The 15559-nt window shown below is 48.9% G+C and overlaps 1 protein-coding gene across 1 annotated transcript in view; it reads left to right on the forward strand.

Annotated features, from left to right (window-relative positions):
- Positions 1 to 12192: 12192 nt before the first annotated feature.
- The window catches only part of CLN8 (CLN8 transmembrane ER and ERGIC protein), a 51322-nt gene continuing 47955 nt past the window's right edge, over positions 12193 to 15559 (forward strand). Inside the window, exon 1 of the mRNA XM_052661460.1 lies at positions 12193 to 12297. The gene's annotated coding sequence lies outside the window, so the exon portion shown is untranslated. The remainder of the gene's footprint in view (positions 12298 to 15559) is intronic.

Consider the following 15559-nt stretch of genomic DNA (forward strand, 5'->3'; position numbering starts at 1 on the left):
CTTGACCCCAGACTAGAGTCCTCGCTGTGACTCCAGGTAAAAGCAGGGGCCACAGCGTTTCCGCGGGCCGCCGTGTGCCCCGCAGTCCTGGGAGTGCAGGCCCCCAGCCCAGCAGCACAGACCCCCCCTCCATAGCACTTTGTTTTCCTGTTTGACTCGCACTTTAAGACGCACCGCCCTCCACGCCTCTGGCGTGAGAGTCCCGGTGAGGTCCTTGCACAGGCAGGCGCCTGCCGCCTGCTGCATTTCTTTTCCTCATAGTCCACATTCCACGAAGCATGGGGTTCATAGGAGCACAGGTGATAGCAAAGCATGTTTAGCTTCACAGTTTTACTTTTTTAAAGCTGAGTAGTTAAGAAGTCCCTGTAAGAACAAAACCCTGTAAATGGAACCTCATATCTGGTATATATTTTACCAAACAGCCTTAAAATATATTTGGAAGCAAAAATCAGTACGAATGTATATCCTTGAAAAATGCAAAAAAAAAAAAAAATCCCTGAAATATTCTTCTATAAATGAGCCCTATTTCCCCAGAGTATTCTAAGCATTTTTTTCTACCTAAATAAATACCTAAATCCTGAGTAGTGTACAATAAAGATGCTTCTTCCTATATTTAGTATACTCTGTTAAAGACAAATGTATTTGCAAGCATTGGCATTTTAGACTTTAAACATGATGTGTTATTAAGACGAACAGCCCTCTAGAAATAACCACAGGAAATTGGGTGTGACTCCCCAACAAGGGGAGATGTAAAATGCATACGTGCTTGCAGCCTCCTCAGGTGTGCCTCACCTGGAAGCTGATGGGTTTTATCTCATTTCCTTGAACTTGTACAAAATGGCTGTCAACCAACTATAAAATTAGACAACAATGATTCTAGATCCCAGATTCTCTGATCCCTTCTTAAAAGTACTCACTGAATTTGGATTAATGTTTTTATGTTTTGTATACTCATATGTTTATCTTAAAACCCCCCAAAGTCTTGACCTGAACCATCCATAGGTGAGCAGATTCACCTGAACTAAATTTGACATCGGTTGTTGGTTGGAGGTGGGCAGCGTGTACGAGCCCTAGTTGATCCATGTTGTTCCAAAGAAGGTTGTGGGGGTGGGGCGGTGTGCGTGCAGTGGTGTCTGATAGAGTGCCACCGTGTGTGCAGCGCGGCCAAGTGCGATACGGCCGCTCTCGTGGTGACATCCCGTCATGAAAGGCAGATGGTAAGCCATGTTTACACGCTGTACATGTAAAGAGAAATAAAACTGTTTATACTACGTGTGTTCCTGCATCACACGAGCTGTTACAGCCACACCTGCGAGCACAGAGCACACAGCTACCCGCAATCAATTTTGTCATGTCGTGGGTGCAGTTCATCAAAAGACGATCTTCAGGCTTGATAATATGGTTGAAAACGATAACACACCGCATTCTAGGAGCATCTGTGATGGAAAGGAAGTGCCACGTTGTCTGTGATCACACACTTCCCTTCCCTGGAGATACGGCCCGTGACCATCATAACCAGGTGCCCTTTAGAATCATTTTCCTCACAACCAACACATGGATGTTGCCGTGCTGATGGCCCTACGTGACTTTCCAAATCAGAACACAAGTATGATAAACAGGGTCCTTCCTAGTGTTTAAGAAAACCCAGAAAAGGCAAGTCTCACTTGTTCACAAGTGTGCTTTCAATGTGATTCATCTCATAGATCTTCACTGGTTATAGTTATCTTTAACGTGAGAGCAGTTGCTAGTGACAGTTGTTCCCACTGTTTCTCAGCAAATCGATGGGACCATCCTAGAATGAGGGATGAAGAGTTGAACTGTGGTATGATACCAAAATATTTCATTATTGTTTGAAAGGAAATGTTGTTGATGTTTTCACCTCAAGGTTGATACTAAAGATGTCCAGCATTAAATAGGAAAGTGTGTGATTGGAAAAAAATATCAGGCTACATTGACAATTCCCTCTTTAAAGAAAAATAACCACCAAGTCAGTGGCCTTGCAAGGAGAGACTGTCCCTGCTGATGCCTACAGATAGAAGTGGCTACATTTATGGCCAGAAGACAGCACGATCCAGGGCCCACAGATGTGGGGCTGGTATGTTTTTTGGGGGGTCTGTGTTCCTGTTCACCTTTCCCAAGTCTGTGTGGGGCAGCCACCTCTCCATCACCTTCACTGGAAGATCCCACATTGCACTTTCATGCAGGTCTTCAGCCAGGTCCAGGATGGACTTTCCTGGAAAGAAAAGGCATGGCGCAGGCATCCAGTTCAAGTGCCTGCGGGGGCACCGAGGACAGCTGTTCAGAGCAGCTGCCTGGTTCGGGCCGAAGCATCCGGTGGTGCAGAGGAAGCGGGAGAAAGGGGAAGGCCCTGCGAGAAACCCTCTGCCGTCGGCAGTACCTGGGTCCAGTTACGGGGACTGCGAGCACCCCGAGGAGCGACCCGGGAGACCCAGCCGAGGCTTGAGATGCTTTGGCTGGAGAGCCTCAGCTCCTCCAGAGTCCTGTCCACTCCCGAAGGCCCCAGTGCACGTCTGGAATCAGTCGCCAGCTCCCAGTCCAGGGGAATGGAGGCCCTGCAAACCTTTGCCATGGGGCAGGGATGTGTCCCACCGAGGGTGCAGAAAGGCAGCCCTGACGGCTCAGCCTGCGGAGGGCGTGGGACGTGGGCCTCCTGCCCTTCTAAGAAGCGGCACCTTCCTGCCATGCCCCCCAACGTCAACCAGATGGCTCCACACACACCTTTAATCCCACGTGTTTCTCAGGCACCTCCTTTCTTCTCAAAGCCTGAACTGCTGATTTTTTTTTTTTTAATTGCATATTTAACATACAAATCAGTTGGAGACACTGGTTTTCAAACACCAGCCGCTTGGGACACCTTGAGATTCTCCTTTGTTTTTATCTGCATATTTGTTTACACTTGTTTGAAAGTTTTGGTAGAAGACACTGTTCCAAAATTTGGAAATAAAATAGAAAACCTCAAGTATAAGTGACCAAGACTACAGCTGCTGCTGGTTAGCAGGAACATTTTCACCACCGGGGCTAGAGCAACGGGCGCGGCCCTGTCAGCGTCCCCTGCGCTGTTTGTCACCCACCCGTGGCACCGGGTCACATCAGAGCCCTGTGCCTTCACAGCAAGAGCTCCACCTTGTCACTTTACCCCATTGACAGTTGCAATAAATGAGGGCAGTGGACACGATGCTGGGGAAGGTGCGCTTTCACGCTTGGGGAAGTGCCCTTGAGCACAGAGTGGCTGCAGAGGGCCCTGCAGTCGAGAAAGACACCCGGGAATCTCCAGTCGGCTGGCCGAGTAGCCTGGCTTCTGTTCCTGCGTCATCCACAACTTGTCTTGACCCCGTGTTCCCGTCTCTCCTGTTCCTGTCACCCTCACTGACATTCTGCAAAAGACTGACGCCCCTGACATCTTCTGAGCTCCCTGGAGTCAGGCTGTGAAAGTGTCCTCATTCTTGACGAAGCGGGTCCCGCCTGCTCTGTGTGGGGTGCCTGTGGAGTCCAGTCAGATCCTGAGTCCCAGCCTCGGCGGTCCCCTCCCAGGAAGGCCGTCTGGGCCCAGCACGAGGCTATCACGAGCTTCTTGAGGGCCCAGAAGCGGAGCGAGCACTGAGGGGACCTTTCTCTGTCTTCTCGGGCTTTGACAGCAAGTGTTTTTGAATGTTTCCCTGAACAAGGACCAGGTACCCCCCAGAATGAGACCGTGTTGTCACCATTGCTTGGGCACACCTGCATCTTAGGGAACATGACAAGATCTTAAGTGAAACAGGAAAGTGACAAAGAAAAAACAATTTGGAAGCAGAAAACAGCATGTGGGACCGTGCCAGGGATGGAATCCGATGTCCTGACCGGAATCGCTGGAGGCTGGTGAGGGCACCACCCCCTCGCCTGGCCTTGGCCGTGCGTCCTGACCCCTCTGTACCTCAGAGAAGGCCGGGTGGTCCGGGAGAACTCTCCGAGCAGCTGCCACTTTTTCATCCTTTCAGCATCGAGAAATCCCCGTGATTTTCCCGGTTGCTGTCCTAACCCTGGCGTTCTGATCCAGCATTAAAAAGAATTATTTCAAGTTTCAATCTAAACTCTTGAAGCTGACTTCCTTGCAGAGGAAAGTTAGTTACCTACCACAACACCACTTTTTAAAAGATTTTGTATACACACACACAGAAATAACAGGGGTTTACCTCCCTACTTTCTTAGATTTTATGTGACTCTTCATTATGGGTGCTTATTCTGAACCTGAAAGCCTTGGAAACACGAGCTTTCATGTCCTCGGTGATAAAGGACCGGTCTCTGCAGCGTGTGTACATGGTTCCGTCTCTCCAGCAGACGAGATGAGAGGTCAGTCTGTGCTGGCAACTGGGAAGCAGGGACCCCCGAGGCTGTCTGTGATGCCGCCTTCTGGAGGCCACGCACCTGCTCTTCGGTTTCCCCTCTCTCCCGCCCCCCACGGCCCAGCCCATTGCTTTGCCATGACCACATCACTTTAAAGGGCTCAGCACGTCCGTCTCTCTCCCTTCACTTCACACCTGGTTTACCAAATTCAAAAAGTTTCCCCTCGCCAGTAGTGAACCCCAGGCTACTTTCGAACTCTGATTTCCAAATGCTGTCCCCTCCGTACGGGTCCTCCCTGCCTGGAGAGCAGTCTACACGCCCACCCCCCACGTCACATGCCAAAATACCCAGCTGTGGCCTAAGGACTAAAGGAAATGCCTCCTACAGAAATTCAAGGGATGTTAGAACCAGGAAACTAGCTGTTTTAGTTAACGTTTTAAAAAAAAGTATATATATATATATAGATGATATATATACATATGGAATCATATCAACCACAGAGCGCCAAATATTCTACATCTGTACAGAATCATTCTTCCCTGGAATTAAACTATTTTAGGAATTCTCCTTCTCCGTGCTTTTCTGGTTCTTTTGATAAGTCCTCTTCAGGAGCATGCAGGACGCGTACTCTGAATGTCCAGGGAGCTGTCCACACCACACTCTCTTCCTTCTTGTGGATAAGTTCTGATCACATGTTGGTCATCACTTCAGGGCATTGAAGGATGGTGTTCCTTGGGTTCTTTTCTCTCCTGACTCTTTTTTCACTCTTTCCTAGCTTCTTCCAGGATAATGCCTCTCTCATCTGATTTCTGTACTGCTGATGTTCACCACCTGTAAATAGTTCTGCAATTAAATTTTTCGAGAAAAGAATGTTCACTTTTCATTGGAGTGAATCCTCGTGTGATTTTTAAACTCAGAATCTTTATATAGACCAAAGAGTTTTATCCAGGATAAATATTCCCCTCAGGATATATATTTCCTTGTTGGAACAGCGTCATCTCCTCTATCTGCTAAAAAAAATCGGACGTTTATTAAGGCGACAGGTTTCAAATGTACGCGAAAATGGCTCAGATTAAAACGAGTTTCAAACGAATCAATCTGGCGGTACTTGGTGCTCGTCTTAGGTTCCCTGGAGGGGCAGGAGCAGCGGCGGCCAGGGCGCGGGAGGGTCCGCGGCTCAGCGCGCGGGCAGAGGCCCGGAGGGCGGCCCCTCGCCGTCAGCGCTGCGACCGGACGTTCACCGGCCGGCCCCCCGAGCCCCGCCCGGCGCCCCCGGCCCGCGGGCCCCCGGGAGCCCGACAGCGCTGCCCGAGCCTCCCTGGCCTCCCGCCGTCCGCCCCGCGTCCCCAGGTGAGTCCGCGCGGCGGGTGGAGCGCCTCCGGCCGGATGCGCAGATGGCAGGTTGTGCCGGGAGGGGGTGTGGTGAGAACCCCTGAGGTTCGGGGGTTCTGGGCGAGGGGATGACGGAGAAGCTGACCCGTTACGGATCCCCGCAGTCAGCTCACCTGAGAACGAGCAGGGGGCACGCGTCTTCAGTTGCGAGACGCTGTTTCTAAATGAGTACCCAGACCTGCTGCTTCAGCCTTCACTCTCCCGACTGCTTTCTCTTCTTCCAAAATTAATTTTTATTTGGAGTATAGTTGATTTGCAATGTGTTAGTTTCTGCTGTACAGCAAAGTGAGCCAGTTACGCATATGCACACGTCTCCTCCTCTTTAGATTCCATTCTGTTGTAAGTCATTGCAGAGCAGGGTGGAGTCCCCTGTGCCAGACGGTAGGTCCTTCTTACTTCCCTTTTTTAATAGTAGTGTGCATATATCAATTCCAGTCTCCCAGTTTGCCCCTCCCCGCTTATGTCCCTGGTGACCATGTTTGTTTTCTCCATCTGTGACTCTGTTTCTGTTTTGTAAATAAGTTCTTTTCTACCATTTTCTTAGATTCCACATACAAGCAGTGTCCCAGGACAGTTGCCTGTCTGACCTCACTCAGTATGGCAATCTCTAGGAGTATCCACGTTGCTGCAGGCGGCCTTACGTTGTTCTTTTAATGACTGAGTGATGTCGCATTGTACCGTATCTTACTTACCCATTTGTCTGTTGATAGACATTTAGACTGCTTCCATGTCTTGGCTATTTTAATAGTGCTGCAGTGAACATTGGGTTACATGTATATTTTCAAAGTATGGTTTTCTCTGGATATTTGTCCAGGAGTGGGATTGCTAGGTCATATGGTAGTGCAATTTTCAGTTTTTAAAGGCGCCTCCATACTGTTCTCCATAGTAGCTGTACCAATTTACATTCCTTTCAACAGTGCAGGAGGGTTCGCTTTATTACACACCCTCTCCAACGTTGTTTATTGAATTTTTGATGCTGGCTATTCTGTCGGGTGTGAGGTTATACCTCATTGTGGTTTTGATTTGCATTTCTCTGATAAATTAGTGATGCTGAGCATCTTTTCATGTGCTTTTTAGTCCTCCTTATGTCTTCTTTGGAGAAATCTCTATTTCCATCTTCTGCCCACTTTTTTGATTGGTTTTTTTTTTTTTTTTTGAGCTGCATGTCGGTATATTCTGGAGATTAATCTCCTGTCGGTCACTTTGTTTGCAAATGTTTTCTCCCAACCCCATTCTGTGGGCTGTCTTTTTGTTTTATGACTTCCTCGGCTGTTCAAAAGCTTTTAAGTTTACTTAGGTCCCATGTGTTCATTTTGTTCATTTTCATTACTGTAGAAAGTGGGTCAAAAAAGGTACTGCTGCTATTTATGTTACAGATGTTCTGCCTATACTTTCCTCTAAGAGATTTATAGTGTCTGGTCTTGCATTTAGGTGTTTAATGCATTTTGAGTTTGTTTTTCTGTGTGGCATTAGGTAATGTTCTATTAATAATTTCATTCTTTTACATGTAGCTGTGCAGTTTTCCCTACACCACTTACTGAAGAGATGGTCTCTGCTCCATTGTGTCTTTTCACCTCCTTTGTCATAGATTATATCATCACCCTTTCTTTCTAACACACCTAAGCAAAAAGAAAGCTTTATACATTTTTCTTTTTTAATCCTATAATCAATCCTTCCATGAAAGCTTTCATTCACTTGGCATGTCATTGAAAACTTTAGCCTTTAGCCACATATGGTTTAGCAGTTTTCCCAGGGCTCAATAAAAGTGTATGGCAAGTTGTACGGCATTCATTTTCGATGTGTTGATTACTGGTTCATCAGTTGTGACAGTGTACCATGTCCATGAGGATGTGAGCAGCTGAGGAGCTGGGAGGAGCAGCGAAAAGCTACACGTGAGCTCCTTACTTTAAACTCCACTCTATTTTTCTGTAAACCAAAATGTTTCCAAAAATAACCTATGAACTAAAACATGGAAGGCAGGCTGCTACTGCTGCTGCTAAGTCGCTTCAGTCATGTCCGACTCTGTGCGACCCCTGAGACGGCAGCCCACCAGGCTCCCCCATCCCTGGGATTCTCCAGGCAAGAACACTGGAGTGGGTTGCCATTTCCTTCTCCAATGCATGAAAGTGAAAAGTGAAAGTGAAGTCACTCAGTCGTGTCCGACTCTTCAAGACCCCATGGACTGCAGCCTACCAGGCTCCTCCATCCATGGGATTTTTCCAGGCAAGAGCACTGGAGTGGGTTGCCATTGCCTTCTCCAATGAAGGCAGGAAGCAATGACAAAAAGTCAGATGCCACAGTTTGGATGTTTTCAGCTTGTTTTCCATTATTTGAAGTTTTAAATGAGTTGCCTTGTGAAAAGTAGGACTTTGGAAAATTTTCTGCACCCTTATTTTTGTTTAGTGAGCTCTTAAGTTATCATCCCTTAATATGTTCAGATAATTGTAACTTGCTTTGTAATTAAAGTGAAAGGCAGACAAAGATGCTGTGTCAGGAAAGAAGCGAAGGTTTGCGAAGCTTCAAGCTGTGTCCCCAGACAAGTAACACCCCTCGAGTCCCTAGGAGTGCTCCCTAGACTTGTGGCGCTTTAGAATCCACTGGTGGATTTCCCCCGAACAATTAGAGTCCAGGGCCCATGAAAATCCATTTCCAAACCGTCTCATTACACTGCTATGGTCTTCTACGATTGAGTGTGAAAAATCCAATTTTATACCCACAGCAAGCTGTGCAAAGCTGTGATTCAGTGACAATGCAGAGCACGTTCAAAACACAGGGACTTCGTCCCCAGGGTCCAGCCTGGTGACAGACACCCCTGTGCTGAGAAACCCCCAGGGGCCTCCCTCTCCAGCCCAGGTCCTCCGGCCCCTCCCCCCTCCACCCCGCCAGGCTCTCCGCATGCAGCCCCCGCAGGAAGCCCCCAGACTGCTCGGGAGCTGGAGTCCTTCCCGCCCATGTCAGCACCACATTTCTGCCCTGGGCACCGAGCTGGAGATCCGATTAAAAGAGAGAAAGTCATGGACCTGGCCCTTGTGCTCAACTGCAGGCCATGGATTTTCCTTTACTTTGCCTATAGGCTGGCAGCTAGCCTGTTGCTGGTCGGTGGTGCTGGTCAAATGCGAGGCTTCTAGGTTAGAAAAGCCCGTTACTCCCACACAGGAGATGCGTGGGCACTGGGGTGCGGCTCCGTCACCACCTTCTTCGGGGCTGTGCGGGGCTGACGGTGGAGGCTGTGTGTGCTGTGCTGGCTGCATAGCTGGGGACAGTGAGTGAGGGGCCTGGGCTCATCAACAGCTCAGGAGGGAAGCCCTGGGCCAGTAGGAGCACCTGCCTCGCCCTGGAGACCGTGGACAGCGGGCCAGGCCCTGAGTGATGGCCCCGGAAGCGGCAGTGGGCATCATTGTCTTGGCACACCCGACACGGGGAGGGCAGGGGCATGGCTGGTCCCCAGGGCGCCTTCACAGCTTTCAGTATTGTTCTGAAACAAGACACTCAGGGTACGTGCTGAGGTCATTTAGCAACAGGGGTGTTTTTTTTTTTGCTCTGGTTATTCCATTTCCTTTCTTCTGTGTCAAACCACACTTTTCCCCATGAGTTCCTTCCTGTGGTCACGGACAAGATCAAGTCTCCTGGGCCACGTGATCTGAGCCACAGGGGAGTCTGGACCCTGCCTGGTCCGCTGGCCAAGCCAGCAAGGCCCCCCACCCCCCACACCGAGCAGCTGAGAGAGTGCCCGGGATGGATCGCCTGTGTTTGCAGGTGACTTTCCTGAACCAGCATTAGAATCTCATTGTCAGGGGTCTCTGACCTTCTGTGGTCCCCTACCCCAAATTCTCCACCTCCAGCCTTTCTAGGTGATCCTTCGCTCACTACGGCTATTGGATATTGTAATTCTGTAAAATCTTAGGGGAAAATTCAAATGTTTAGCTCTAGTAAGAGCTTCTCTGATAGCTCAATTGGTAAGGAATCTGCCTGCAATGCAGGAGACCCCAGCTCGATTCCTAGGTCAGAAAGATCCACTGGAGAAGGTCGACTACCCACTCCAGTATTCTTGGGCTTCCCTGGTGACTCAGCTGGTAAAGAATCAGCCTGCAATGCGGGAAACCTGGGTTCGATCCCTAGGTTGGGAAGATCCCCTGGAGAAGGGAAAGGCTACCCACTCCAGTATTCTGGCCTGGAGAATTCCATGGACTATATAGTCCATGGGGTCGCAAAGAGTTGGATATGACTTCAGCGACTTTCACTTCACTTCAGTAAAAGCTTGTTTTAACTGTACTCAAAGAAGAAAGCAGTTTTGTAAGATATTAAACCACAGAAAGTTGAAGAAAGCAGTTTTGTAAGATATTAAACCACAGAAAGTTGTAGAACCTCCCGCAGCCCTCACCCCACAGCAGTTTCCCCAGGAAATAGTGTCAGGTCGTCTTCACTTGAAACGGGACGATGAGGCGTCCAGGGCTGAGACAGGGGCCTGGTGTTCGAGCTTAGCCGTTGCCTGCACGGCTGTGCCCACATCCAAGGCTGTGCCCTCCATGATAACCACGAAGAGACAGGACAGGCACCTTCATTTGAATTAAGTAGCCGAGGCCCAGCAAGTCTGCTTTGCATATTCATGCATAAGGAGCTGCCCGGGGCCAGCAACTTGAGCAACAACTAGTCACAGTAGAGAGGGCTACAGGGGTATTTTTGGCTGCAGGCAGATGGAACTGGAGTCACCAGATCATAATGATGCAAAGAACTGACTGATTGGAAAAGACCCTGATGCTGGGGAAGACTGAAGGCAGGAGAGGGGGACGACAGAAGGTGAGATGGTTGGATGGCATCACTGACTCAATAAACATGAGTTTGAGCAGACTCTGGGAGTTGGTGAAGGACAAGGAGGCCTGGCATGCTGCAGTCCTTGGGGTTGCAAAGAGTCAGACTCAACTGAGCAATGAATGACTGAACAAAAAAGGTGAAGAGCATTGCAATGCGAGGATAGTCCGCCAGAGGGCAGTAGCCCCCTACCCAGGGCTCAGCTGTAAACACAGGTTAATCTGATCTTTAAATTAAACACGGAAAGCCAGGGTCATTTTTATATTGATCTTTGTTCAAGGATGTTGAATAAACAGGGATTGGTAAAACAGTGTTATACTTCAACATGTAAACAGTTTGAGACAAGCTGTCACAAAGTTACTGTCACCCTGGAAGCAGGAAATGAGGTTTATATTCTGTAACCAGCAGTTGTCTGATCTCACGGGAGAAGTGAATCCCATGTTGGATTAGCAACGACATCCGTAGCTTTGGGTTACATATTTAAGATTTAATTCTTGTTTTAACTCAAACTATTTTATTCTTTCAAGTTCACATTTATGTTTCAAATGTCTTAGCCATTCTACACATCAGGGAAGAAAAGGAAATAGAGAAAGAGGGGGTGATTTAGGCACAAAATGGGATAAGTAATGAGAACCCCAGTCCTGCCGCACCATAGCCCACGCTGGTCTCGGGGCAGGAGGGTAACAGGGACCTTTTCTCCTAATGCAGTTGCTTTTTTCCTGTAGAAGCGGAAAGATCAAAGCTCTTGAGGGATTGTGCTGGGCCTTCAAGTAAGGTGACAGAGCTGAAGGAGGTCCCCGCAGGTGCTCACCACACCCCCACAGCTGGTCCTGAAGCCTCTCCCCCCAAAACCACCTCCTCCACCATCTGAGAGCCTGCACACACGTGTGCGCACACAGACACACACCCCACACCCCCTTCCCCAGGGCTCTGACAGTGCAACCAGGACTGAATTGTTACTGACGACTGACTTGCTACTCACATTTCTCTAGTCAGTTTGAAGCAAGTGTACAAAGTAATGTCCAATTCACCATTCTAAACACAAAACCTATGCTCTATTCACTGTCTGATTTAGAGGCGGCTTACCAAAAACAAAAAAACCCCGAAACCCAGCCCCTGACTGGATTCAAAGGATTTGCCCAACCCACACGCCCCCCAAGAGTTAAAGAAAATACACCCAGCTCCTCAAATCATCTCTGCAGTGTCTTTAGGTGCAATAATCAGCATCTGGTTAAAAACCTGTTGGCAGAGACAGTAACAGGAAAAAGTACCAAAACCCAGGAGATAAGAACAGACGCTAGAAACAGTTCCATGGGAATTCCAGAAGTCAGAGTTAGCAGACATGTTCCCTAAAAATACACGTGATTCTGTGTTCAGAGCAGATGGAGCCTCACTAGAGAAGTGAAAATCATATATATAGAACTCGAAATTCTAGAAAGAAAACATGTAATGACCCAAACTGAGAACTTGAAGCAGGTTACACGTTACAGAGGAGAGGAATTTATAGAAAGGGAGACACGTGAGAAAAGAGGATGTGGGGTAGAGAGGAGAGCAGATTGAACCCTCCCAGAACTGGGGTCCCTCAAGAAGAGGCAAAAACGACTCCGCAGAAGCCAATTGAAGATGTGAAGCTTCAGGGAGCGCCTGGGGCGCAGAGCCTGTGAATGCGGAGCAGCAGCAGGCTCCCTGCAGGACCCCAGGGCGCAGAGCTGCCGCTGCAGGGGTCTGTGCCAACAGACAAGGCGGGAACAGAAGGTACTGGGGGGCCCAGGAGGGGCCCGCTAACGTGCTTCCTGTCCCCCCACCCCACGGCCGGCTCTTCAGGGGGAGCTGGGGGTGTCCCTGCTGGAGGTGAGCCACCGGCCCCCAGCAGGCCTGCGTGCCCCTGGGCGGGGGCGGGTGGGGGAGGCTTTCCAAACACTGGCCTGTCCTTGCTGCCTCCTGCTCCCGGGCCCCACCCTCGCCCTGCCGCGCCGCGCCCCGCACAGCGGTCTTGCTGGCGCTTCCCTCTGGGGTGCGGAGCTCGTGCACCCAGCAGTTTGATCACAAAGCAAAACTACTTTAAGGTTCCGTGTTTGCCAGGGGCTGGGGTTGGGGGGAAGTGAGTGTTTCAACGGGGGAGAGGGTCCGTTTGGGAAGATGGAAAGTTCTGGGGACGAGGCTGGTGATGGATGGCACGTGGGAGGGGCGCGCCATGGGAGAAGGTGCAGACATGGGATGGGGTGTGCGGGACTTTGTGAGGAGCCCAGGCCACAGGAAGGCGGGTCGGGGAGCAATCAGATGCCCGTTCTGACAGCTCGCCCAGGGAGAGAAATGCAGGGTGACCTGTGAGCGCAAAGGCTCTCTCTAAAGCCTCAGGAGAAAACATCTCTGGGAAAACCAAACGCCTGCACGGCCGGAGCCTGGCACAGGAGGTGCCCAGTATCCTGGATGAAGCGCTGGTTCTCGAGGCGGTCCAAGGGCGGATGGGAAAGGATGTCCAGACGCAGGGCCTTGCAGATGGGAGTGAGTTTTCTCGGAACAGAGAGCAGAGATAGTGTGGGGGCTGCAGGCACAGGGGGCTGACCCACTGAAGGGCCAGGGGGAGGCCCAGGTTCCTGGATTGGTAGCCTATTTCTGTAGCCTCAAGACAAAGAAAATCCCTGCTTAAGGGCGGCGTTTCTTTCGTTTGATGGAACTATCTGGGGCCGCTCCTGCTTTCTTTATTGTTCACATGCTAATCCCCTGCTTACCAGAAGAGAAGGCAGATGGGGGGATGGCTGTCTCACTTCCTCCCAGCTTCTCAGTGCTTACTGGGCAGAAGATAGCTGATGGCTCCCAAGGAGCTGGCTTGCTTTCATCTGGGCTCAGAAATTTGCATTTGGAAGAGGCATATTTACTGGTAGAGCATAGAGCAGAAAATATTTCATTTCACATTCCCTCCCCGTGGTCGGAAATTCGACCACATTGGGAGACATTTCATGACCACTGTTTGTTTTTATCCCAGGGCTCTGGGAGGCTCCTCCCAGATCAGGAGAAAGTTCTGCACTGGTCTGTCACTCTAGATGTTAATTTCCAGATTAGGCCCATTGGTAGAGAATGAAAGATTCTCTGGATCCTCTTTCTTCTAACCTAATAGGATCCAAGAGTGTTTCCCTTGTTGCCTCTTCCCATACCTAGAATCACACTATTGCAATTATTCCGCTATTATAAACACGATCTGGTTTTTCAAGATGTTTAGCCTTATAAAATAAACAGATTACAACAGCTAATAATGTTGTTAAAATTACAAGTAGGATTTTAAGCCATGCGCTTCCATGACCAAACCATCTTCCTAAGAGATCACCAAGGCTAGATAAGTGAGTCATCAGGCAGCAACCTGCTTTTTCACGTGAGTCATTAAGTGTGTTACATCAGAGGATTCATCTGGTATGTAAACACAACAGTCAATTTGAATGATAGCACAGTTGCCTCCCTGAGATGCTGTAAGACTATCAAGGGCCATACGATTTTGTAATACAGCTTTTCTCATCATAAAGACCTCAGAATTTAGTAGGCTAGTAGCTTAGTTGCTATCATTTAATGTCTTTTGCGGAGAAGGCAATGGCACCCCACTCCAGTACTCCTGCCTGTGAAATCCCATGGGCGGAGGAGCCTGGAGGAGTCCATGGGGTCGCTAAGAGTCGGACGTGACTGAGCGACTTCACTTTCACTTTTCACTGTCATGCATTGGAGAAGGAAATGGCAACCCACTCCAAGTGTTCTTGCCTGGAGAATCCCAGGGACGGAGGAGCCTGGTGGGCTGCTGTCTATGAGGTCGCACAGAGTCAGACACGACTGAAGTGACTTAGCAGTAGCAGCAGCAATGTCTTTTGAGTGAATTTTTAAGTCTTCAGTGTAAGAAATGACATTTTCCAATCCTACTGAAGTCACAAAAATAGCTGCTAAGTGATCATACCAGTGACATACAGATCTCTGGGTCCATCGGGCTCATATTGATGGTAAATATACTGGAGTCACATCTGAGTTTGCACGTAAGTGGCCTTGAGCCCAGGGGAATCCTGAAGTACACCTTCCTAGCCAGCCTGGTTGGTGGAAGCCAGGGTCATAGATTGGACCCACAAAGCCACTGAGTCCCGATAGGTGCCAGCCAGTATATTTCTGGACATCTGACCCAATCTGTTCCATACCAATCACCGTCTTTAAGAGAAGTGGTAAATTGGTTGTTTTCATAAGGTACCTAGCCTAATTCTCTAGTGTTATTAGGTTGATCATCCTTGGTATGGTTTAATTGTTCCCAGCATGTAGGGCCTTTAAGCTTAGACTACCATAGCCTGGTGTTAGCCAGATAAATACACTCCAAAACTGAGGAAGTGTCCCCCCTAATAGTCTAGAGTTTACTTTTTTCGACTGGAATTTAGCCTTTGTTCTGACTGAGCTAGAGTAACCTTAAGGGAAAATTCATATTTATGGCCAGGGTTAGAATAAGTATGTTTGACTGGCCAAATGAGTGGGTCCCATCTAGTGATGTCAGTACCAGCCCAGACAGAACTATAATTTCTTTCTTCCAAAATAAACTTTATAAGAGCCATCCAATCAGAGCCTTGGAGGAGAGAAACCCATCAAGGTAAACCAGAAGTATCGGATGCAGGTAATTGACCCAACAATTTGACTGATCTCTAAAATTTGCACAAGATCATGCCCATGATAGAAAAACATTTGATTCATGTGCAAGAGTCCAGAAAACTAAGGAGAAAACTTACAAACAATCATACGGGTCAGGTGCAGGGTCACTTGGGTCAGCTGGCTACTTCTGATGTCATCTTCTTCTCATCCTGGTGATGGCGTGTCCTTATTATCAGAGTGTTGTTTTAAGGTGGGTTTGAGGTTAGCAGTTCTCTCTATAAACCAGTCTGGTGCAGGAGCCCTTTTGAGGTGGGAGATATCAATCCAAGGGTCAATTCCCTTTAGTTTTGCTGCACGTGAGATAGTTAAAAGAACCTAATAAGGGCCCTTCAATCTAGGCTGGAGGGAGTCA

This window comes from Budorcas taxicolor, chromosome 24, assembly GCF_023091745.1.
Source record: "Budorcas taxicolor isolate Tak-1 chromosome 24, Takin1.1, whole genome shotgun sequence".
Classification (NCBI taxonomy): Eukaryota; Metazoa; Chordata; class Mammalia; order Artiodactyla; family Bovidae; genus Budorcas; species Budorcas taxicolor.